We start from the raw sequence: 25110 nt of genomic DNA, 5'->3' as shown, positions 1-25110 counted from the left end.
TGAATCCGATTGAGCATGTTCGGGACATACTTGGCCGACGAGCTGCAGCCTTTCAACCACCTCCTACTAACGTACAGAAACTTCGGTTGATTATTACTTGCTTGCTGAGTGGAGTAATCTTCCCCGAGATCAGCAAGGTAATCTGATACCCAGCATGCCTAGGTCTTGAACCGAACTATATTTCTTCGCTTAGGAGACATACAATGTATTATCCATCATACCAACCTTGTAATATTAAGTTTTGTAAAGGAGATATTTTTTATCATTGATCTAGGAAGAAAAAATCGTAGTTTTTATGAATTTTTTCCATTCATACACTATATTTTTGTTCTTTATCATTTCTTAATAAATGGACTTTATGAATAAATCATCATATTTGTTTTGTTTCTGAACCTTTGTTCATCGTTTAAGTTCGCTCCGATGCTTTGGGAAAATTTTTTTCATTTGACAAAATGAGTCAGAATTTTTTAGTACTTTTAATTTTATAAGTTCTCCAAAAAATGTTCGGTCATAATTTAATAGAAATAGATTTTCTTTGCACTCTTTTTCTGGACGTTTTCCTACTCTCATCCAATGAAAATGCCGAATTATTATTTTCTCCTCCAAGCTAACCAATCACACATCGTGTTTTCACAGGCGCTAACAGCAATGCTTGTAAGCAAATTGTTAGAATTGTTGCATTGACGCTAATTTTCTAGATTTCATTTCAATCTTTTAAAACATACTTTAATTAACAAAAAGACTCTTCTAAGAGCCAACTATGTATTGATAGCATTTAATTTTGCACCTTTTTTGTGATGATTAGAAAATAACGAGTTATGTTTTGTGTATAGATTATACGTTCAATATGACACTAACTAGTTAGTGAAACGAGAGCCCTGTAACACTACGAATTCCTCGTAAAGCCCCATGGGTTCATAACAGTTATAATTCATTTTTATAATAAGTTGATCTTAAAAAACATTTTTAAACTATTCTTTTCGAAACAAACACTGTATCGAAAAACTTTTAAATAATTTTTAAAAATGTTATGCAATAGAGTTTTAATTCACCTCAAATATTTCATCAATTCTTATTAACGTGGAATTCATAAAAAAATTATTATGTTGACATTTTTCCAGTTCAGAATTTTAAATTGATAATATGTACTTAAATCAATATTTTATTAAAAATGTGGACTTTGAAAGTTAAAATGTCATTATTAAATGTGAAAAGTAAGGAAAAAATTATCCTTGTATTTTAATGTTGATTTTTTAATATTTTACATTTAAAAAGCTATCTTTATAATTATGAACTAAACTTTTATGTAAATTTTACTATTATCTAATTTCCATAAAATTTACAAAATTTCGAATTAATTTGATGAAAATTCAAACAGTTGCGAAACTTTCAACTTTATAATGCCAAAATTATTCTCTACGGATTTTCAGATGATAACTAGTGAAAAATAGCGTATCAAATACAATTTCAGAGATAATTAAATTGGGAAGGACTTAAATATTTAAAAAAGTTAAATATGACGAAACATTAAATGTTGAAACAATTTAATTAAAAATAGTAAAATGCATAAGAAAATGAGTATAACGTGTGCTTGCGATAGTTCCCAATAATATATACTTATTTCACAAGTATATAGTATTATTATATAGTAGTAACAACTCATTTTTAAACACATTTTCAATTATTACGCATTTTCAATTATTATATTAGTTTTACTTATTTTCTTAAAATATTGAGTGCATCAAAGTTTCAGATTATATGCACAGTTTAATTTATTTTCAAGTTAAATACTCATTTTTGAGTATATAAAGTTTAAAATTTAAAAACAATTAAATTAATTTCTGATTTAAGTACTTATTTTTAATTATGCATGTTTATTCAACTCAGAGTAAAATTGGTCCTCGTTAAAACTGTTCTACCGTAAAGTGCTCGACTTCACGTGCTGTTCGTTGGGCTACCAAAGTGGGTGTGCTGATTGATTTGATTTGTTGTTGATTCACGTCGCACTATATCTGCACAATGGGCTATTGGCGACGGTCTGGGAAACATCCTTGAGGATGATCCGAAGACATGCCATCACAATTTTGATCCTCAGTAGAGGGGATGGCACCCCCGCTTCGGTAGCCCGACGACCTGCACGCAGTCGAGCACTTTACGGTAGAACAGTTTAACGAGGGCCAATACCGCACACCCTCGGACCCTACGCAGACTGATCCAAGTGATCACCCACCCGCACACTGACCGCAGCCAGTGATGCTTGACTTCGGTGATCTGCTGGAAACCGTGTCTTGACGATCAGTCCACTGAATGAAGTGGGTGTGCCATCCCCTCTGCAGAGGATCAAAATTGTGATGACTTGTCATCGGGTCATCTTCATGGATGCTTCCAAGACCGTCGCCAATAGCCCATTGTGCAGGTCTAGAGCAACGTAAATTAACTACAACAGCAACAGTCAACTCAGAGTACGCATTCCAATAGCTAATCATTTTTGAATATTCATAAATGTTTAATTCGGAATACACATTTATTAAAAAGGACTTATTTACTATTAATCGAATATTTAAGACCGTTATCGGTTGGATTCGAATCCGCTACCTTTCACACGTTTAGCGGAGGGACGAAACCCCTCAATGGAGATCCGAACTTCCGACCTCTGTTTCACAAACTGAGAAGAAAAGCAGCATTATCTCTCGGACTTGCCCTAGGAGCATGACCCTTCTACTAAATGCTCTGAAGCGTGAAGTGCAAGGTTCAAATCCAGCCGTAAGTCTAGATGCAACTTTGCGTAGTCCTTCTCAAATTTCTGCTACATATTTATTAATGTAATTATTTTAATTTATTGGGAGGGCGAGCCAACATAAACATGTGAATAAACAAATAAATATTACACAGAATCCAGTTCAAAAGACTGCAGGATTGTTCTTCTTTTACTAGGACTATTTTCAGCTGAATTTGGTGCGCAAATAGACGAGTTCTACGAGTACGCAAATCCTATGAGTTTGAATCTCCAAACTGATGATCGCCAATAAGTAAACTGTAATTTTCCAAGTGTCGTGGGTTCCTTGCTTAAGCATAAATAGGAATCAGCATGTTGTGAATGCATCTCTAAACTATAGAGTCTCACTATAATAGACTTAAAAACAATATATAAGAACAGCCTACTTCTGAACTTATATACTTTTTCCAATGTACTTGAATTCAGATCTTCCAAAAACATGATGTTAGGCCAAATTTGGTATTTGACCCTACACTAATTACAAAATTTGTTCTGGTTCAGGTCAAAATAACGATCTGCGGATGGATGGATGGTGTGTGAATGTGCCCTCCCTGTAAAACGGGATGCTCTCTCCGGATCAGACCATTTTCCAGACCGTTGCCAATAGCCCATTGTGCAGCTTTAGCGTGGCATAAATAAAAATACCCTACCATACGGGTATTAGACTATAAAGCACTAATCTGGAAACCTGAAGAAAAAGCAGCTGCAGTTGAACAATTTTACTCTTTGCTGTTTCCAAATCTAAGAAACTCTGTTTTTTTTAGTGTTAACCTAACTATCCGTTTCAAAAAAATATTTTCTGCAGTATACTAATCGTAAGACATGGTTCCTAGCACATGACCGACGGCAAGCATCATTGGCTTTTGTTAGGGAGGGGGTGTGGGTTTTGACTTGGGGTAGTTGGTAAGGTTGGGGGTGGGATGGAAGTTCGGTTTCAATTGGGGGGGGGAGGGACTTTTTTGATAAGTCCGCGTAGAATCCGGTGATACGCGATATTCAGCCTCATTGAACTGTTCTAACACAGAGTGCTCAACTTGGCACACTGGTCATCGGGCTATGGAAACGGGAGAGTCACCCCCCCCCGCAGAGGTTCAAAACTGTAACGTCATGTCTTCGGATCATTATTAGGGATGTTTCACAACCCGTCACCAGTAACTCATTGTACAACTCTAGAGCGACGTAAATAAAATACTAGTACTACTACTTCTACTAAAATGAATTGAAATATTCAGTTGCATAATAAGTCAACAGCTGTTGCAAGAATTCAGTTCCTGACGTTTTTGAAGAAAAGTAAAAGTGAGAAAATAGAGGTACGTCTCTTCTTCACATTGGTGTTTAATTTTATTTTGATGTTTTGATTTTTCCGTTCCTAAAATAACACAATTTGAAGAATTATATAACAATGTGAAATAGTTTTTTAAAACTAATTCATTCTTATTAAGATAGATTTTTATGCTCAATTTCTCAATTTCCAAGACGTGAAGATTTTAAGCTGTTGATGATTTCCTTCAATGTTGTCCGACAAACAGCTTTTTTTTCAAATATATTGTGATAATTTCTAAAATACAGGATTTATTCAAACGGAAACTTTGCTAAAATAATTTTAATAAAGGAAGTTTTAGGTCATACGAAACTCGAGTTAATTAATGCTTTGTTTCACAATCATTGTTCTTCAAAAATTAAAAAACAGTTGTCATTGTTTCCTTAATTGATGCATTCTCAACCAAACTCAACATTTAATAACTCATTTAAATACATAGCAGCACAATATAAAATATTATGACTCTGAAATAAATTTTGAATTGTTTAGATAGATATGTTGCAAATATTTATTTTAGGACTAAGTAAATAAAATATAATTTTCAAAACAATGGCGCAGCATTATTGAAAAGGAAACTTTTCATAAACTTATCTTTTACGTTTTCAGCTATGTTTACTTTTTGGTAATTTCAGCGTTTTAAAGTTCCTTATATATTATCTTTCCTTATTAGTTATTTGAGTATAAACTAACTTTTATAAACATTTCACATTAAATAAAGTCTTCAATTATTCCCTTTTTTCTCCTTTGTTTTATAAAATATGGCGCATATTTTATAAATAAAATCATTCAAGCAAAAAGAAATCGCATATTAAAAACATCTTTAGTTATTTTGTGTTCTTTTTTTAATCCTCGCAAGAATTTTCTATTAACACTAATGGTGAAGTAGAGTTTTTAATAGAATTCTCTTTTTTTATTAAAATATTACGGGCTCTGATGTTTTTATTTTATATGATGTGTGTGTGATAAAAGTGTTGAAATAAAACAATATTTCATCCAAAACAATTTAAGTTCGACATATTTTTCTCTTAAATTTAATATAAATTAACACTATCTATATTATGTAAACTGATACTAATCCTCTGCGCAGCCAGAAGCGTAACTAAGGTTTACATATCTGGGGGACAAATTTAGTTTATGAACCCTGTTTGCAATATGTCAGGCTTAAAGTGTTTGCTTTTCCAGACCAATTTATGCCTTAGATTTTGCAAAAACTGAAATTCTCCACGATTGGCATTGGATTGTAAATTATATGCTCAAGAAGATTTTTCAAACTCTAAATGGTGCTTTAAAAAAAAGCGGCTCTTTAATTTTATTTGATTTTGTTAAAAATTTAACAGTGTGTATGTTACTTTCTAGCTGGCTTTGCACATATAGCATATTTTTGATCGCGTTTATGGCCTTTGATTTACTTAAAGCATTTTTTTCTGTCACCAATTCATTAAAAATAATTTTAAAAATGGCATGCTACTACCAATTAAAACTACAATAATAGACAACATGTAAAAAATTTAGATAAATCAAAAAAAAAATATTTAAAACAACACCCGTTTCACTTGCAAATTACGGGGTAAAAAACTTAAAGACAAAATATTTTTTGAAATAATAATGTCCTATATGTTAAGATTTTAGTACCCCTCTGAGGCTGTGCCTGGGAGATGTCTCCTCCCCCCCCCCTTAGTTGCGCTACAGCTCACAGCAACCCTACTTCAATTTTCTTTTAATACTTCCTTAAATCTTTTAAGTTAATCTTTCTAATCTAAGTTAGTAATTTGAGTTTTTCGTTTTTCTGAGGAATATCGCAACGCATGGTAGACAATAAAGTAGAATAGACAGATAACAAATCAAAATATTTTTTCATAAAAATCACAGTTATTAATATGAAATTGTTCCGTAAATACAGTATTTAATGTATTTTTAGAATCCTTATCAAAATTTAAAACAGAAAAGTATGCATTTTAGGGGTCACAAATTAATATTTAGCCGGGGGAAAATAAAACGCTTTCAAAATTTTACTAATTAGGTAGAAGAAGGTAAGGGTATTAAAGAACAAGACAGATTTGATTGCCGAAGAAACCAGAATGGAGTTGAAAGACGATTATTATTAACAACCTCCAAATTTAACTTCTACTAGATTCAAACGCCAATTAAGCCTGTTTTGATGTTTATTACGTCAGTTATCTTCTACTGTAATTAAACAATTTCGATGTGGGTTTTTTTTCTTGGTAAAATATTTGCATCCCTAAATAAGCATGAATTTTTTTTCTTCCATTTTTCGTAAAGATTCCAAAAATACACATCATATTAATCTGCATATTGGTAAGGAAAACTATTTAAAATACTTTTTAAAGAATTATGAATAAAAAGCACTGAAGTTGCTTCCATAAGGTACTAGTATCACAGCACGATGGTTTAAAAGTTTTATTACTGACTTAAGATTACATGGTTACCAATGAACTGTATTAAATGTTAAAATAATTTCCAGCTAAAAATTTGTTCTGACTGCATTTGAATTATTTTAGAGAATATTTATTTATTTATTATTAATTGCTAAAACAACTTTTTTATCCTAGTCGCATTTTCTGACAAAGTATGTGCAAATAAATACACTCCGACGAACTCTTCTCCTCTCTAACTTCTCATAATTTGTAATGAAAGTTTCAATAGCCAAGAGTTGCCAACTTTCTTTAGTCCCCACCTCAAAACAAAAGAGGCAAGGATCTATTTTAAAAATATCATTGTTGATTCAGTACAAATTATGCAAAACAAAACAAATTTTATTTTTTTCGAGAGATAAAAAACAGAGAAGAAAGATTATCTACATGACTAATAATACTGGTAACATGTAAATGATAATATTGATTAACAAAATACTTACAGAATGGCAGAAAACGAATATAACTAAATTTCAAATAAAAAGAATTTAGTTTTTACAATATGAAATAATAATGTAAATTAAATTTTAAAAAAAATCAAAATAATTAAAGCAATTAAAAACAATACTTCGAGTGGAAAAACGCGCTATGCAGCTGAAAATCCAAAAGGAATTGAAACAAAAGAAACAATGAAAAATGAAAATTATGAAAAAATACGACAACCAAAGCTGACGTCTTCAGGGGGTACCAGCTCAGGAAGCCATAAATGCAAAACCTTTTTCAATTGAGAGATCTCTGAAAATCCAATATGAATTGAAACAAAGGAAGCAATGAGAAATGAAAAAATGAAATGAAAAGGTTTTGCATTTATGGCTTCTGGAGCTAGTACCCCCTGAAGACGCCATCTTCGGTTGTCGTATTTTTCATAATGTAAATTAAATTCATATTTCTCTGTTTAATTACATGTTGTTTCAAGAACAAAACTCATGGTTTAAACTAAGAAAAAGCAACTCTCGGTTCACTATTGGTTGAAAATCACAGCAATAAGGTTGAAAGAAATAATTTCAGTTTATTAAAAATTTTAATATACTTATGCATAAGTGGATTTTCTGATATCTTCGCCGAATCATAATTAGTTTTACGAAGATTTTATTAATTTCCTTAAAATAATTATCATTAACAAGCTTTAAAAATGCTAAGTTAAGTTCTCAGTTCACTTTATACACGTTTAAAAAATGTTATTAAAATTAATATAATTCATAAATATGTTCAACCGTTGAGTCCCTGGAATATCTGTACTGATATTTTCCTGCTACGCACCACTATATATATATATATATATATATATATACTGACATATTCCTTGATATCTTAATATTAATCCAATATTTTAATATCCGATTANTATATATATATATATATATAATTTAAAAGCCAGCACTTAAAGTTCGAAAAACGCTGAGATCACACGGGTGTAATACGGGAGGTACACTTTTTCTTTAAATTTCATGCAAAATATTTATACTTATAATTTGCCACAGGATGAAGATTTGTCAACAAAAAAAACTATCAAATATGCCACGAAAAAATAATAAAGAAAAGAATCAGCTTACCGTATAATTAATTGTATCATAACATAATTTAACAATGACCTGTTTAAATAAATCATAAGTTTATAAAATTCGTCAAGTCATCTTGATCCTGAACATATTTTGTATTGACCTCTATGCTAGATCAAAGTTCACAAACGCACTTGTAAACTATCGGAACTAAGCAACCACAACTGGAACATTTAAGGTAATTTAGCGTAATAAACATTTGGCATATATGACCAGTGAATAAATTTGGTACACTTTAACACCGAACTATAACAATGTCAAGATAAATTATAGCCATTATTCGCTCAAATAGACATTAGATAAGTAGCCAAAACACTTTGTCTTATTAACACTTAGTCTAGCCTTGACAATTTTGAGTAGATTAAAACAACAAACACTTGGAAGGAAATAATAGTTAAATTTTATCAATAATTAAGGTAGCATAAAATAAGATTCAGATTTTCAAAAGCGATCGTTGTTAAATGAAGTTATTAAGCTGTATTTAATCAAAATGTCAAGCTTCGTGTAATATTTTTACAGCTTCAGACCAATTTCATCTTGATATTGTGTATCCAAATTAGGGATGAGATAGGCTCAGACTCGTTTTCTGAAAAAAGTTTTTAAGCTCGGGCGGGTTTGGACTCATGATAAAATTTGCAAATTTTTTTTTTCACTTTTTATTTAGCAAACGCTAGGTACAGTTATTAAGTATAAAAAAATTTAAATTTATTAATCGTAATAAAAAGGTTTAAATGACTAGTTTCCTAGATTAGACAGCAAAGAGACCTAAAAGCGAGACCGCAAAATCGGATCTTCATCCGAATTATATCTCTGGGCGGACTCAAGCTCTAAGTAATCCTGTGTATCACGTGTTTGATTGGGCTCGGATTTAAATTCTTCGTGATCGGGAGGGCTCGGGCATCCAAAAACGAACCCGAACTTATCTCTAATCCATATCATGCAAAAATGCAAATTAATTTTCAAGATATTTTCTAAAACACTAACATTTTGCAAATAAGGATTCTAATTGTTGATACATCCATAAGTCTTTTTCTGCTTTAAGCATTTAGGGAACGACTATATCGTGTCGAAAATAATTTGATTGGGCTCGGATTTAAATTCTTCGTGATCGGGAGGGCTCGGGCATCCAAAAACGAGCCCGAACTTATCTCTAATCCATGTCATGCAAAAATGCAAATTGATTTTCAAGATATTTTCTAAAACACTAACATTTTGTAAATAAGGATTCTAATTGTTGATACTTCCATAAGTCTTTTTCTGCTTTAAGCATTTAGGGAACGACTATATCGTGTCGAAAATAATTTGATTGGGCTCGGATTTAAATTCTTCGTGATCGGGAGGGCTCCGGCATCCAAAAACGAGCCCGAACTTATCTCTAATCCATGTCATGCAAAAATGCAAATTAATTTTCAAGATATTTTCTAAAACACTAACATTTTGTAAATAAGGATTCGAATTGTTGATACTTCCATAAGTCTTTTTCTGCTTTAAGCATTTAGGGAACGACTATATCGTGTCGAAAATTTAAAGAACTCACAAATAAAATATTTAGCACCCTGAAAAATCAATAATCATGCTTTCTCACAAAATAAAGAAAAATATCTTAGAGTTTGCGATATGCTAATAATCTCATAAAAGAACATTCACCTTTTGCCCTTCATCTACACAAATAAAAAGCAGTTAATGATTTCTTCTAAAGTGAGGGAGAACTTTTGAAAGAAAAGTTGTCAAATAATACTTACTTTATGCCGGTTTACAGTAAACACTAACTATAAATTTATTTTTATCGAGCAACAGCGTGTCATGATTTAACTCAGCCTGCTCTAAATAAAATGTTATTTGGATTTGTTGATTAGAGCAGGGAATTTGTAAACACAATAAAAAAGAGCAAAATTACGATTTTTCATTTCTAAGAGCAGTAAAAAATCAATAAGTTAGAAAAAATCTTATTTTTTCCCTTTTCAGAAGACCCCCGTTTCCCTTTTTTAGCCTTTAAATTCTTTTTTGAAAAAAAGTTATTTTTAACAGATGTCAAATTATTGGGAAGAAATTAAAATTTTGTTGAAATTCCAAAAAATCAATTTTATTTGTCAGTCTTATTTTGCTTTTCTGCCAAAGTTTTATTTTTAGACCATCCAATGATTTCTTCGGTTATTAGTTTTTCTTTTTATATTGGATGATGTTTGGCATTTTATGAAATTCGGCTTGATTCGGATTGTATTTATATTGAAATATTAACTCATGTGTATTTGGCATATGACTGAAATATCCTTGAGGTAATTTATGTAGACTACAATATTTAATACATGTTACGTATTAGTAATATTTTCAGTTACCTGAAAATATTCCGATGTAAGTTTTTAAAATTTTACTAAACTTTGAAACATAATGCTTGTATTACCTTTAGTTTAATTAAATTACAACTTATAGTGTATTTTACGTTACGTGCTGCAGTTTTATTTGAATGTTGAAAACGATCTTAATTTTTAATTTATACAATTTTCATATTATATGTGCATTAGCTTTGTTTTTATTTTAATTTAAATGTTTCATGTTTTAGGAGTTAGGCAAAGAAAAAACTTATGTTACCATTCATTTAAAAATAATTCTAAGGAAAGATTCAAGACAAAAATTAGATTTTTAAAACAGATTATCGGTAGCAACTGAATTGAACTAAACTGTCTTTGTTATAATTACTTTAAATCACACATCAAAGGAAAGTCATTATTCGTTTGATTTTATTTAAATAGTTTGATTAATATTAAAATTCCCCATTTTTCAAAATTTCTTTTTAAAATTTTAATAAAAAAACTTTTTTAATTACCGAAAAATAAATTTTTCGACGTCTCCTCCCTATGTGTTTTTTTTTTCAAATCAACTTCCACACTGGTTAAGCGGTTAAAGTTTTTGTGTTTATGGCAATCAAATTTGCATAATATGGTCTGCCGTTAAAGCTTTTGGTGGAACAGGGTTAATGAACGGAGGAAAGCTTAGATGAAAACAGGAAAATAATTTTTATAAGTGTTGTTTAAAGAACATTAATCAAATTTGTGTTTTGAGAATTACTCAAATTTTGAAAAGAGTCTCTCTAGCTCCTAAAGAAACTTGTTTATTTTTCATACAAACACTATTGTTTTACGAATTCCCCATGATATAATATACAGTGCGCAAAATAAAAAAACGGACCCTGAATAGCTTAAAAATTTCCTGAGGTATCGAATTTTAAAAATACAATTTCTTTAAAATTCGATTTTTCAAGAGCTTGTCAACTGATTTCACTCAGATGTTGAACTTTACCTTGTGAAATTGCATTTTTTAAAATACCGTCATTCAGGACTACTTTGCGCAGGATTTCGCAGTTTTTGAACTTTGACATGTAAAAAAACTATGTTAATTCAAACTTTAGTAAAATTTATCGGTATTATATTCATAACTGGACTCAGACGAGTGAATTTGATCAATATTGGCATTATTTGTATGTAATATTTACGAATAATAAGTCAAAACATACCTTGCACAAAGTAGCCCCCAAATGGGGCTACTTTGTGCAGCGATAGGAATTCAGTTTAATAATCATGTTTTTAGTAAAATATTGATATAAAATTGTTAAAAAAGTTAATTGTTGACATTTTTAAAGACAAAAACATCAAGATATGTAAAGATATTAGTTTGAAAATAATTTTCAGCGTTAAAAAACCATTTTTTTTAAAGAATTTTTTCTTAAAAAGAATGTTTATTTCAAAACATTTGAGTTTAAACAAAAGGAAACCATATACATTTTTAAACATTGAAATGGATGAAATTTTAAAAATAATAATTATTACATATTCATTAACATTTATAATATTGTTAAATTTGAACATAACATCCTTGAATGAACATGACAGAACTTGCTCTTCAGTTTCTGTCAAAATTACCCGATGTCCTATAAAATATATTTTTATGTGTTAAATCGTTTGATTAAGTCATTAGAAAAATCTTTGTAGAAGAAAAATAATAGTTTACCAGGAAGTTTCACGTGTTTCTTGTGAATTTTATTAGAGATAGTATTTCTGTGGATTTTGTACTTCCGAGAAGCTTCTGCAATCGACATACCACCAGCAACTGCTTGCAAACATTGTTGCAGCTTTTCTAAAGTGTAATCACGGTAGTTTCTCGTTCCAGGTATTTTTTTATAACGTCTGACCATTTTTCTGTCGAAAAAAAAAACGAATGAAACTTTGCACAAAGTAGCCCCAAAGTGCATTTTTTTTCATTTTCCGTTTATTTGTTATTAATTTTCAAATTTTTTTAACGCTAACATGATATAATTGTTTATTAATATATAAATAAAAAATTTTGCACTTACGACAATTGTTTTATCAACGTCTTTGCATTTCACAGCTAAAGTTTCCACGCACACTTTTCGACATCCGACGTCCTCGGAAAGTTGTTGACATTGGATGAACGAAACACACTCTGAGATTGTTTTAAAATTCGAAAAAATGTTTGTAGTAATAGAAGAGACTTCTATCTTCAAATTCCACACATTTTTAACGTGAAATAAACATAATACTGAATAGCAGCACTTGAAAAATGCCAAATTCGAATTTGCACTAAGTAGCCCCCGCTGCACAAAGTCCGAATGACAGTAATTTTAAAAATTATATACTTTATAATTAAAAAAACTTTCGACTATTAAATAAAATAATAAATTATTGCTTTAAGTTATTTTTTGCATGACATTAAGTTTAGATAAATGAATTTTTATAATTTCGTGCAAAAATTTTCAAAATCGCTTTAAAAGTTTTCATGTTATCGCGAAATCCATAAATTAGCCAAATATCAAAAGTCTTTGCCAAATGCAAATCTTAATAATTTTTTATGATTAATTTTTTCCCATAGAAAACTATTGTTTTTTACGGTAGTTTGTTTCAGGCTTATATTATTTGGACATAACTCTAATGCGACGCGTTATGCGACGTGTCTGCCGAAAATTACTATAATCGAATAAAAAATACTGATATGTTTAGAAAAGTTCATTTTGACGTAAATTTGAGGATCAAGTTAAATATACATTTTTCTTTCCAGTGGAAAAAATCATTCGCTAATACTTTCGCTAAAACACAATTTTATTCGCTAAATTCCCGATTTTATCGTATTTGGCAAGGTGGCGAATGATTAAATCAGGATTTAGGTGTTCAAAAATCCGATTCCGACAAAAAAATTATATTTATTCAGCGAAAGTACGTTTTCGTGTCTGATTTCGTAACTTAAAATATCTTCAGCGCTAATTAATTTGCATATTTGAGGCTACCCCCTTGAACCATTAAGATCGAAGCCTGAAACGTGAAGATCTGATCATCAGATCAAAAGTTATTCAGAGTGTTACGTTTTTAATGTTGAGCAATGTGAAAAATGTTACCTAACTCCTAGCTTTTCTCAATAAATTTTTATTGAATTTTCTATAATTAAAGAACTTCTAAAACACGTCATTTAATTTTTCGAATAGGCTCTCACATATATTCAATATCAATTTCATTATAAAACAGCAATATTTTTCTTTTCTATAGTTTACTTTGCATTTATTATATGGTACGTTTATTATATGCATTTATTATATTTATTATCGTATAAGGAAAATGTTCAAGTACTGATTCACTTAAAATCAGACAAACAGTTTTTATCAAATATTCAAATAAAACTTGCTAAAAAGTAATTTGAGGAAACTAATAATTATAAAATTGAAAATTTCAATATTAATACTAAAATATTTTAAGATATGAAAATTATTTCAATGCTTAAAAAAATGCTTGTCAAATATGATTTGCTTCATAAGCAATATGTTTTTAATATTGGTGCTTCTTAAATTTAACTTATCTAACAACAAACAGAGATGAAAAATAATGCAGAATTCCGAGAAAAAGTTTTTAAATCAACGCTTTTCTTAAGAAAGAGTATTTACATCGAAGTATTTCACTAAGCACTAGGCACTTCATTTATAGATTGCAATATCTCATTTCATTTTTTAAATCGTTTTCTTAGAAGAAAAACAAATTCAAGAAGATGATAAATATTTTGAATGATAGGCACGTGGTTTTATTTATTGCAAGTTTTTAGAAGTACAAAAAGTTTCTAAAATTCTACACATTTAATTCATACAAAAAATAAGTAAATATTTATACGTTTTATAAAACTTAAGAACTTTTGAATCAATTAATATTGCGAATGATAAAAATAATGTAGACAGTAAGAAATAAGCAAATCACTTCTAATAACTTTTAATCTATTGATCGGATTTTTGCGAACTAATATGCCATTTCAATGCTACAAAGTGTGTTTACGAGGATTTTTGAGAAAATTGGAACACTAAGCTGAAAAAATTTAGAAAAAAAAGAATAAGTTCGAATTGAAACTGAGCAAAGCCATAAACCTTTGTGTATGATGTAAAAACTTAATCCTGACTTTCTCCGAAGGAAATGGGGGTAGCTATTAATTTATTAACCCCAATAGAACAGTGCTCACACATACGGAAACACGCCATTCTTTATCACGTCCCACGGTATCATATATGAAACGAGCCTTTCTGACTCTAGCCGCCAAAGATCACACAAATGTGATCTCAATACGGTACTCTCGTATTAGTTCGTATGCGTACTCTTTAGTACCGTCAGATGGGGTGACTTTGTGCAACGAGGGTTGACTTTGTGCAAACTGTCATTTTTTCAATTACTAACATTATAATAATTAAATACAAAAAATTATGCATGATTTGTTATCTCAATCGATAAGGCTTTTAAAGTATAACCTACCTTCCTGGCCAAGATAACTAGAACTTCTTCAACCGAGCAGACTCTCCAGCCTCCGATTTTGCGACGTTAAAAAATTTGAAACTGTTTGTAACTTGAGCTCACAATTTTCCAAGAACGATGATGTTTACATTGCCAGCTCTTGGTAAACCATTAGTTAGTTATGTTGACAACTCAAATCAGTTGATACTGAGCTTTAAAAAAATACCCCTAGATGGCACGACACAAAAATTGAAAAAATGACAGTTTGCACAAAGTCACCCCATCTGACGGTACGAACGGGCCTGGGGAAGCGCTTTTTTCTCCTATGCCAGTTCTGAAGGGGTTAATACATAAACAAACGTTCACAAAGATACATAGACCACTCCCACATATGTTCTTATGTTCTTTATTAAGAAGTCACAATCAAGTCAACACTGAGAACATCTTCTGATAAAGTACTTTAATAATACATCATCCGGCCAAAAGTATCCAGACATCCGGTTGTTATGGTGGTGGAAGCATATTAGTGTGGGGTGTTTCTCATAGTTTGACCTGGGTCTGTCAGTTCCTGTGGTTGGAAACATGAACTCTGAGATATATGTGGAAATTCTGAATGATGCTCCACTCCCAACTCTATGGCAATATTTCGGTATGGCTTATTTCTCTGCCAGCAGGATAACTGCTCCATTCACACATCGAGGCTTGCGCAGACGTAGTTTGACGAAATTGATGTTCAAAGACTGGACTGGCCTTCTCAGAGCTCTGATCTAAATCCCATAGAACGCCTTTAGGACGAATTAGAGCACAGATTACGTAGCTAGCCAAATCGACCCTCCTCACTGCAAGCACTCACTTCAGCTGTGGTGCAACCCTGGAAGTCAATTCCTATGGCCACCTATCAAAAACTGGTGGAAAGTTTTCCCAGGCGTGTGCAGGCTGTCATCGATGCAAAAGGGGGATTAACATCATATTAATATGCGCCTCAGGATGCTCTAAGTCCATACCACTGGGTGTGTGGATGCTTTTGGCCAGATAGTGTAGGAATCAGTCCTTCATTTATCTCGTGTCATAAGTCCTTACATGAAGTTGCATCGTATCCAGCGAGAAATTTCTAAGAAAGAGATTCTAAGATTACCAAATTTCTAAGATTACCAAAATCTAGGCAAGTCCCTATGATATGATCTTGGTCTACAACTGTTGGAAATAAGAGAATTTCTTGAAAAATTATGCTGATTAATATTTAAACCTCCATTATGTGGGATTAATTAATTTAAACAGAAGCTAGAAGTCAAGAAGAAACAATTTCATTGTGCAATAAAACAAAAGCGAGAGAGCGCCCGGATGGCATGGTCTATCAACACTTTTGCCATTGTTCATATGCTGATTTTTTTAATGTTTAATAAATTGAATCTTAGCTGTACGAAAGTGTCAGGAGTCTTTACATGGAGTTTCATCTTTTTTAGAGAGAAATTTCTAAGAAAAAGTTTGTTCTAGTTCTAAGATTATAAAAGTCTGCGCTTGATCTTATGATATGATCTTGATCTTCAGCTGTATAACATGTTGGAAATAAAAACGATTTCTTGAAAATTATGCTAATTAATATTGAGACCTCCGTGGTGTGGGGCTAATTGATTTAAACAGAAATCTGAAATCAAGAGGAAAAATTCACCTTAAGAATAAAACTAAAAATCAGTATGTCATGTTTGACCAACGCTTTTGCAATTATTCCCTTCCTTACTTTTGCCATTTTTCCTACTCCAGACATCTTCGAAAATCCTTCAATTGAATTCCTATCCTTGCTGATCTTGATTTTCTATTTCTTCTGTTAATAATTTAAATTGATGTTTAAACCAGTTTTGATTGCTTATTGATAGCAATTTGCCATTTTTTCCGTAATTTTAATATTAAAATTTTCTTAAATAAATGTGTAGTGTGAGGCAATGCTGATCAACTTGTCGGTAGGTGAACGGGTCGGAGTCTAGTGGTCACTCTGCTAGGAGATGCCCCGTTTCGTCTCCGGTAGATTTGACTTCCATCCTCGCTTTTCACTCGGAAGCTTTTTGTTCAATTGACAGCTACCTCCTTTGACTATCGTGCTCGTTCGTTACTCAGAACTCTTAGGCCAGGTGCAAGGTGCTTTTTTTCCATTTTGACTCGCGTTTTGCACGCGACCATGGCCATCTTAACCATACAATAAATGGGGTTTCTTCGTTCCCTCACTCACAAACCGGACTTTGCAACGTGGCTAGGGAAAGTTCCTCGGAATGGATAGGGAAATATGGATTGACAAATTAATGTCCACTTAGAATGTAGAAGGCTGTGCTTTTCAATTTGTACTTGCGGTGTTTTTATAGGCATAAAGTTTCAATATGAATCTTCTAGTATTTGCTCTCGGCTTTATCTGAGTAGCTCGAAGGTTTGAGTCACTTTGCTCCTGTATTTGGTTCTATCATAATAATAATTCCTTGATAGCCCGGGTTTCAATTTTAAAAATTCCTCCTTTTTAGCTTTTCCATTTTTCTTCCAAAAAATACGCTGTATCTTCAAGGAATGATTGGTACTAAGCTATATATTATATACAATTGTAGTATTCAAGCCTTTTTTTCTACTATACATGTGATCCAGGCATCTTCAGTTGACGAAAGGGGTCTTTTCGAATGGAGAGGAGCAATGAGCAAGCGAAGCAATCAGTATAGTATGAATACGCAAGCAGTTTCTTTCGGATTTTGGCGATTGATAGTGAACAACAGAAGGCGGAGCACCCTATTTTTTGAAATAGGTTTATCATAAAATTCTTTTTAAATGTGAAAAATGTCTAAATATAAAGCTAAAAGGCCGGGATAGCCAGGTTGGTACGGCACGGGGCCCATATCCAGGAGTTCGTAGATTAGGTTATATGTTCCTCCGACCATGCTCCAAAACTATAGAACAAACTATTTTTAGTAAAATTAATAAAAGTTATATAATTAAAAAGCACTAAAAATTCGATTGTTGAAAATTTTTGATAATTTAAAGTTATTGTTAATTTGTGAAATTAATTTCTAAAGGGACTATTTGACTTGATTTTCAAGGAAAGAATATCCATCCACTTCAATATTGTGATTTTTGTAACTTTGTAGGTAATTAGTCCCATTTTGAGCCGAATAGCTGAAATGAGAGAACGAAGCAATCTAAGAAGAACAGAAACGGTGTATAGCGGGAAATAGCGGTACCTTCTAGAATATAAAAAAATTATTTAGTGAAAAATTGAAAAATGTGTTGGCTTTTGGGTAAGTTACTTTTTGAGACATTTGTAAATAGAATCCCATATTGTCATTTTGCATTATAAAATAAAATACACAAAAAATAAATGTCCCATATCATTATCCACTTATTTTTCTAACAAAACCAGTTTTTATAACTTTGAGTTCTTAAAATCTCGCAAATAATGAATTCGATACAATTTCTTGTGAAAAGAGAATCTGATGTTTACGCATGAAATTAGATATCAATATATCAACCAAATGTTATGGAATATCGATTCATTAGACCTAAACTGATAAAAAAAACAGATATTGTTTTTGCCACCATTATTGACAGATTGTTTATTAATAAAAATATCATTGTTATAAAGTAATGCTTATCAGGTAGATTAGTTTTCTACGGTGGTTAAGGATGTTTTTTTTACATAAAGTAAATGAATTAAATAAAACGTCATAAAACATTTAAACTAAATAGAAAATTCACAAAAGGGGATTAAATCTTTTACCAAACATACGCGATTAAGCTCTTAAAGATTAAGAATAAATACTTTACAGCATTTTTTTTCATTTCATATAATAGTTATATAAATCAGAATTTTTTAGGCACCATATTTAATGAAATCTTAAGAAAACTCGTCTTTAGTTATTAAATAAAAACTGCGAAAAGAATTTCATGTTAGAAATAATCTCTTAATGCCGTTCTTTTAGAGATCAAGAAATTTAAATTTCTGTCTAAGCTATTTCAATAAAATAACTCTCATGTGTGCATAATTTTCTTCTTTAAGGGCACTTGCCTAATTAATGATGATGTTAATTTTTAAATCTTTAATGCAATGCAATCTTAAGAACTTCGTGTGGCGTCTCAGTTTATTACTTTTTATTACCTTAAGGCACGTAAACTCTATTTTTTTACTTTATTCTTGAATTTAAACTGTGGCAGAAACAACCCGATTTTCAAACGAAAATTGTAAGATCCTCTTGGAATGAATTAGTTTTTGTTTAAAAGGTAAATTAAGATAAAAGCTTAAAAGGATCTAATTTGTTATTATACAAGAAAATGCTTAATTTTAAAAAAAATCGAAGAGGTTGTAATACGACAGTTTTTACAAAAGAGTTCTAATTTTTACACCTTATTCGATTTGAAATTCTAAAGTTTGTTTTCCAAAGAAACATACCATACTTTAAGATGTTAATAATCAATTTACTTCATGAAATTTGGAAAAATTGAAGTTAAAAACAAGTGGGAAATAAGTATAAGGAAATAATTATTGTATATAAGGTAAATAACTTGTTTATTTGTTCTGTTTTCATACGTTAGGATGTAGTTTCTTAAAAAAAAAGTTTTACTCCTTCCTCATATCTAGGCCTCCTTAGAGTGGATTTTTTTTCTTTGGAAGAAACCTGAATTTGGAAAAGTATTCGTGAAAAAAAGCTTGAAATCTCTCGTCATATTTGTCAAGAGATTTATCTAAACTTAAAACTAGACTCATTTATATGATGAATTAAAATGCGATAGCATTTGTTTCGACACAATATAAAGTGACAACTTTAATCTCTTGCTAAGAAGTTTTTAACAACACATTGATCACACAATCAGTAAGCTAGAGAAATTATACACTCCATATGTCGATCATTGATACATTGCATTAATCGACATATGCAATGATACATTGCACATGTGGATCAAACCACATTTATCCAGTAAAAATTTAAGCTCACTGCTTTGATTAGGATAATACAATTCAAATTACTTAGAAATTTTGTAAGAAATACCGCTATTTATGAACATAATTTTTTGGTGAATGAATACTATTATACGCTTTTGGAAACCTATTCATTTATTAAAAATTTTAAAAGTATAAAGATTTGTCACAGCGTTTCATGCTCCCTTCTCGATCGCGCATTATGATTTGGGAACTAGACTGCAACGCTTTGATTTCATAAAAATACTGATGTAAATTCTTCTCATTGCTGCTGTGTATTCTATTTGAGACTCAGTTGTCTTGTTAGGAGCTACAAGAAATAGGAAAACTTAATTGAAAAAGTAATTGCACTTTGGTATTACTAATTAGTAAAAATCAGAAGTAGTCGAAAGGCTATTTGTGATAAAATATTTTTTTAACAACTGTGAAAGCGTAAATCTCTCAAGCTATTCAACTAAATTTGAAAAAAAAACAATTTACTTAAAAGGATTAAATCATTTACCAAATGTGCATAATTAAGTTTCTTAAGATTAAAATTACTTTAGCTGCGTTTCTTTCAAACTATCGTAATTCTTTTTTTTTTAATTTCAGCCTTAAATAATGAGTCAAAGCTTCTTAAAAAATCATCCTGAATAACAATAAAAGATAATTGAAAAAACAATGGTTAAACAATAATCCCTCTTTAGTATTCTTCCCAGAAACTCGCCAATTGGTTCAATTTTATTTATTGTTCTTTTACCAAAATATTCGTAAATTTCAAATGTTTTAACCAATCCCACTTACTCATCTGTAAATTGTGTTCATAGGATAAAGAGTTCCAAAGAGTGATTATTTTTAATTAGTGTACTTTCATTCCTTTCATTAATTTTAATTTTCCTGCCTAACATGAAAGTCGCATGGGGCAGTTATTGTCAAATTTCAGAAGAATTTTAAGGCGAGAATTGTATTTTCTCAATAACTTAAAATATACTGTTTAAATGCAGGTTATGATTGTTTTATTGCTATTTGTGGGGTTTTTATTATTCTTCCAGTTTCAGGTTTTATAATTTTACTAGATTTCTGTTAGAATTACATCGTCCAACTTCAGACATCTCCTTTTATTGAAACAAATTGTTATTTATAATCTATTTAATATGAAGTGACCAGGAATAAGATATAAGTCTAATGCCCATAAGCAGAATATTTTCAAATGTTCTGCATCAGGACATATTAATTTATGCAAATGCTCTGCAGGCATTTCACAGCAAGCAAAAATTTACGTTAAAATACTATAATTTCATTTATTAAAATACAGGATCATGCAAAGATACCCTACAATATTTTTTAAACCAAGGCAAATATTCTTGATTTGTTACTTTCTCAATCACTTTTGAAGTGCAAAATTTTGTTAATGACGATGATGATGATAAATTATTAATAAATTGCCTATGGTCCGAACATTAAAATCTTAAATCTTTCGAAGGGACAAATGCCCAGATGGTGCACCATTTGAAAAACACAAACATTCGCTGGTCTGTTGTTCCAACAACTTCTTCATCTCCATCAAAAGTATTTAGTCTTGAAGAAACAATTCTATCAATCGTGGATCCCCACGTTTCACAAATTGCTTCTCAAATGGGAATGTAAAATATAAAAGTCATAAACTTAATTCAATTGGAAATATCGAATTTAATTCTTTTACAACTTGCTTTAGAAGCTCTCGTGATCGATTTCTCCTGCTGTCTGCTAAAAACTGATACACCCATTTTATAAAAATGTTATAGCCGAATGCTAATTCATTAATTTCCTCCTCAGAATGGCAAAGATATGGGAGAGGGAGATTACTGATAAATGTGCTGAAATGTGTGCAGGGTGTCAATTGTTCCTCTTCTAAAGCATCATTCCTGGGAAACAGCAAGTGGTCAAAGCTAAAGAGAATTTTATTCAAGATACAAATTGTTCTGCAGGACTTCGTTTGTTCTCCGACGTACGTCACAGTTTTAGGCACTTTCTGCTTCTTGGGTCTAATGTAACTTCGTTAATTTATACAGAAGGATTTGTGTAAACAAATACTTAATTGCATCATTAGATTAAAATCGATGATTAGATGAAAAGTTATGATGATGCCTTATATCTTAATTTTTTTGGCTTACTCTATATCTACAGTAGAGTTGGTCGAAAGTCTACAGTAGAATCGTCGCTTACTCTATATCTACAGTAGAGTCGGTCGAAAGTCTACAGTAGAATCGTCGTTTACTCTATATATACAGTAGAGTCGGTCGAAAGTCTACAGTAGAATCGTCGCTTACTCTATATTTACAGTAGAGTCGATCGAAAAGTAGCTTAAATCTTCGAGCTATAGACCGGAAAAACTGTAAACAACCATCATTAATAGGTATGCAAAATCTTACTACCCCTTAATGGGCCAAAAGTGGGGAAAATTATACTAAGAATGCCTGAAATGAAGAAAAAAAATTGGAGAGTTTGCTGCTGGGATTGCAGCAGAACATAAAAGTTAACATTTCTTAACAAGAATATCTGTTCAAGATTTAGAAACTACTTAATATCTTCAGTCACCTAAAAGGCATCCAAGTTTGGATTCGTCTATTGAGGCGACCTGGAACAAAAGAATTTAATCATCGAAATTTGTACCGTATTTTCTGCTTTTAATCTAACGATCGAGTTTGATTTAATGATTCAATAAAGAATCTGTTAGCGAAAAAGATTTTTCTTAATGCACCAATTCAAACTTCTATGACGTTAAGGATACTGAAGATAATAAGTTGTTAATCTAAAAGTTTGTTTTGAGTTAAAAATTATTACTTAATGTTAGTAATGAGTTAAAAATGGTAACTTAAAAATGTTGCTGCAAGCACATCAACAAAATCTAGAATTTGTTGATGTGCTTGCAGCAACAACAAATTCTAGTCATAATTTTGACTGATTGCGGAGGCAGACGTTATTAATTCAGAGTGGTAAGGTTTTGAATACTTCTAAATGATGGTATTTGACAACTATTCCGCACTAGCGCTGAAAGATTTCAGATACTTAAGACTTTTTCTAACCATCCTAATCTACACCCTGAAGATTTTAGAACTAAGAAACTAACATAACGTTGCATAAGACTTGGGTTTAAAAAATCATATTTATTTTCTTATTACCAAATGGTTCATATAACATCAGGTAAAATTTAATTTCACTAAATGTTATCCATTGCTTGTAATAAGTTTATAGTAAATTTCAAATAATAAAATGATGATATCGATGATTTACTTCGCAAATGTCCTAATTATTAAAGCTTTTAGAGGTCACTAATTACATTTTCAAAGAAAACCATCGATAACATATTAGATAAAACTTATTTTCATAGCATTTCATATTTATAATTACCTTTAAAAATAACTTCTTCAAATTACTGAGAAAAACTAATTTCAATTGTAAAAAGTGTTATTAATTATTTATTAAAATACCAAGTAACATAAATTTAAAAATATCAAACGCTTTATTTGAAATTGGATAAAAATTGGTTTTAGATAATGCTACATTAATAATACCTAATGTACTTATAAAATGATCAAGTAGCCATGTACATTTTGTTTTCAAGAAAAGTTCAAAAATTTTATGTATTAATGGAACGTTCTTTTTTTTTTGTATTTTCTTAATTTATTTTTAAGAAATTACTTTTCATTTTTTCTCAAAAACAAAAACATTTATAACAAAGACGGGTACACAAAAATGAGGAAAAAAGGCTTTTCTGAAATATTATTTAAAAAGTAATGATAATAAATCTCCAAACAGTAATTATCCATTCATGGAAAGGAAAAAACGCAGTTCAAATAAATATTTGAGTAATTCTTACCACATTAAATAGAAGATCTTCCCTCTTATCTTATTATATATAACAATGAAATCTTTAGGTTCTAATTTATTGCCGTTCTTTCACGCTAGTTCTTACAAAATAAAACGTTGTTTGACAAGAAATTGGAGCTAAAATGAAGGAAAATAAATCGACATAATTTCAGCTGTCTTCAGGTGTCATTAGGACTCTACAAGCGCCATTTTTCACGCAATATTAGAACGTTTATCACTTCTAGAAACAAAACATGGGTTTCTAAAACGTCATATATTTAGTTTCGATGGTAATTACACCTTTTAAAGGTCGTAGACAACAGGAAATCTCCTATTTATGCCATTTTCATTTGATTTTAGCATTTATATTTGAATATAAATGATAGGTCTCTACACCAGTTGAAACATTAGGAGAGATTCCAGTTTTGGAAAAATAATTAAAAGTAGCAAACATAATCTTGCAATGAGTGTGGCATTTAAGAAAAGATTTTTTTGTAAAAATAATAAAATTAATATTTGAAACATCTTTATTTTGTCTGCAATTTCTTCCGTAGTTAGAACATTAAAAATAACTGATATTGAGTTCATAATTTCCCTTTTTTTTTTAAATTTTGATCCACTCCGTGTTAGACAGATGAAATCGTAATGTTTTTTTTAATTGAACCTTCTTTATAAATAGCAGGAGAATAAACTGGTTTAAATGCCATATCATGGATTGAATGTTTAGAACTTTTATAAAAATCGAGGAAAGGGTAAAAAAACTGGTAGTTCTCAATAGTGATACAAATAAACATCTTTATTCTTAAAAACTTCAATAAAATGAATAACATTTTTGCTGAAAAATACTATATTTTAGTAAACCTTTGTTAAAATCATCTTTTGAATGCTTTAATTATGCTAAGTATACATTCTAAAATTATCAACTTTGAATATGCAGTTCGCAAACTGAAAAAAAAACTGTTACCTTAAATAACTTTTAAGGATAATGATCGGATTTTCTCAAAGTAAGTGTCAATCTTAATAGTTTGAAAAAGTAATCTCAAAAATGCCAACATGCTTCCGTAAACAACGGCTTTAACCATCCGATTTTTGGCGATATGTAGGCGAATGGCGACTATAGCGATCATAAACATTTTGATTAATAAAAAAGGAGTATCATTAGTACTAAATTTACTAATGCATTTATTTGTTAATTATTCAGTAATAAATCGAAAAAAGATTAAACATTCCGCCATTTGCTCTGGGGAAAAGAAAAAAAATGAAAATTGTCGAGATGACGGTTACAGTCGTGGAGAATTATCACGGAAAAACTGTGACAAAATTTGACTATTTTCACTTAGTATTACTGAGGCTAAATTTCATACGGCAATCATAAACAATGTGTTACTAAATACGATTAAAAGTATGCGGTAACGTGCTAGTACTAATTAACTATTAAGTTCAGACATAAAAACGTACTTTCTCTGAATAAACTTACAT

The 25110-nt window shown here is 30.6% G+C and overlaps 1 protein-coding gene and 2 long non-coding RNA genes across 4 annotated transcripts in view; 1 reads left to right on the top strand and 2 right to left on the bottom strand.

The window, feature by feature from the left end:
• The window catches only part of LOC107448990 (uncharacterized), a 60062-nt gene extending 36271 nt beyond the window's left edge, over positions 1-23791 (bottom strand). The window contains exon 1 of the long non-coding RNA XR_001584728.3: positions 23642-23791. This is a non-coding gene — a long non-coding RNA (uncharacterized lncRNA). The remainder of the gene's footprint in view (positions 1-23641) is intronic.
• Positions 3943-25110, top strand: part of LOC107448989 (sarcoglycan beta) — a 135009-nt gene continuing 113841 nt past the window's right edge. The window contains exons 1-2 of one of the 2 annotated variants that reach the window (XM_071187806.1): positions 4029-4086; positions 17978-18127. The gene's annotated coding sequence lies outside the window, so the exon portion shown is untranslated. Of the gene's footprint in view, positions 4087-17977; positions 18128-25110 lie in introns of both variants that reach the window. The other variant, XM_043040634.2, reaches the window with a different exon arrangement.
• On the bottom strand, positions 11802-12691 carry LOC139427118 (uncharacterized). The gene is made up of 2 exons (XR_011638265.1): positions 12437-12691; positions 11802-12281 (listed from the first exon to the last, which is right to left on the bottom strand). It is a non-coding gene; the product is annotated as an uncharacterized lncRNA (long non-coding RNA).

The sequence above is a fragment of the Parasteatoda tepidariorum genome, chromosome X1, assembly GCF_043381705.1.
Source record: "Parasteatoda tepidariorum isolate YZ-2023 chromosome X1, CAS_Ptep_4.0, whole genome shotgun sequence".
Lineage (NCBI taxonomy): Eukaryota > Metazoa > Arthropoda > Arachnida > Araneae > Theridiidae > Parasteatoda > Parasteatoda tepidariorum.
The sequence above is the reverse complement of the archived record's forward strand: the minus strand, read 5'-3'. Positions and strand labels throughout refer to the sequence as shown.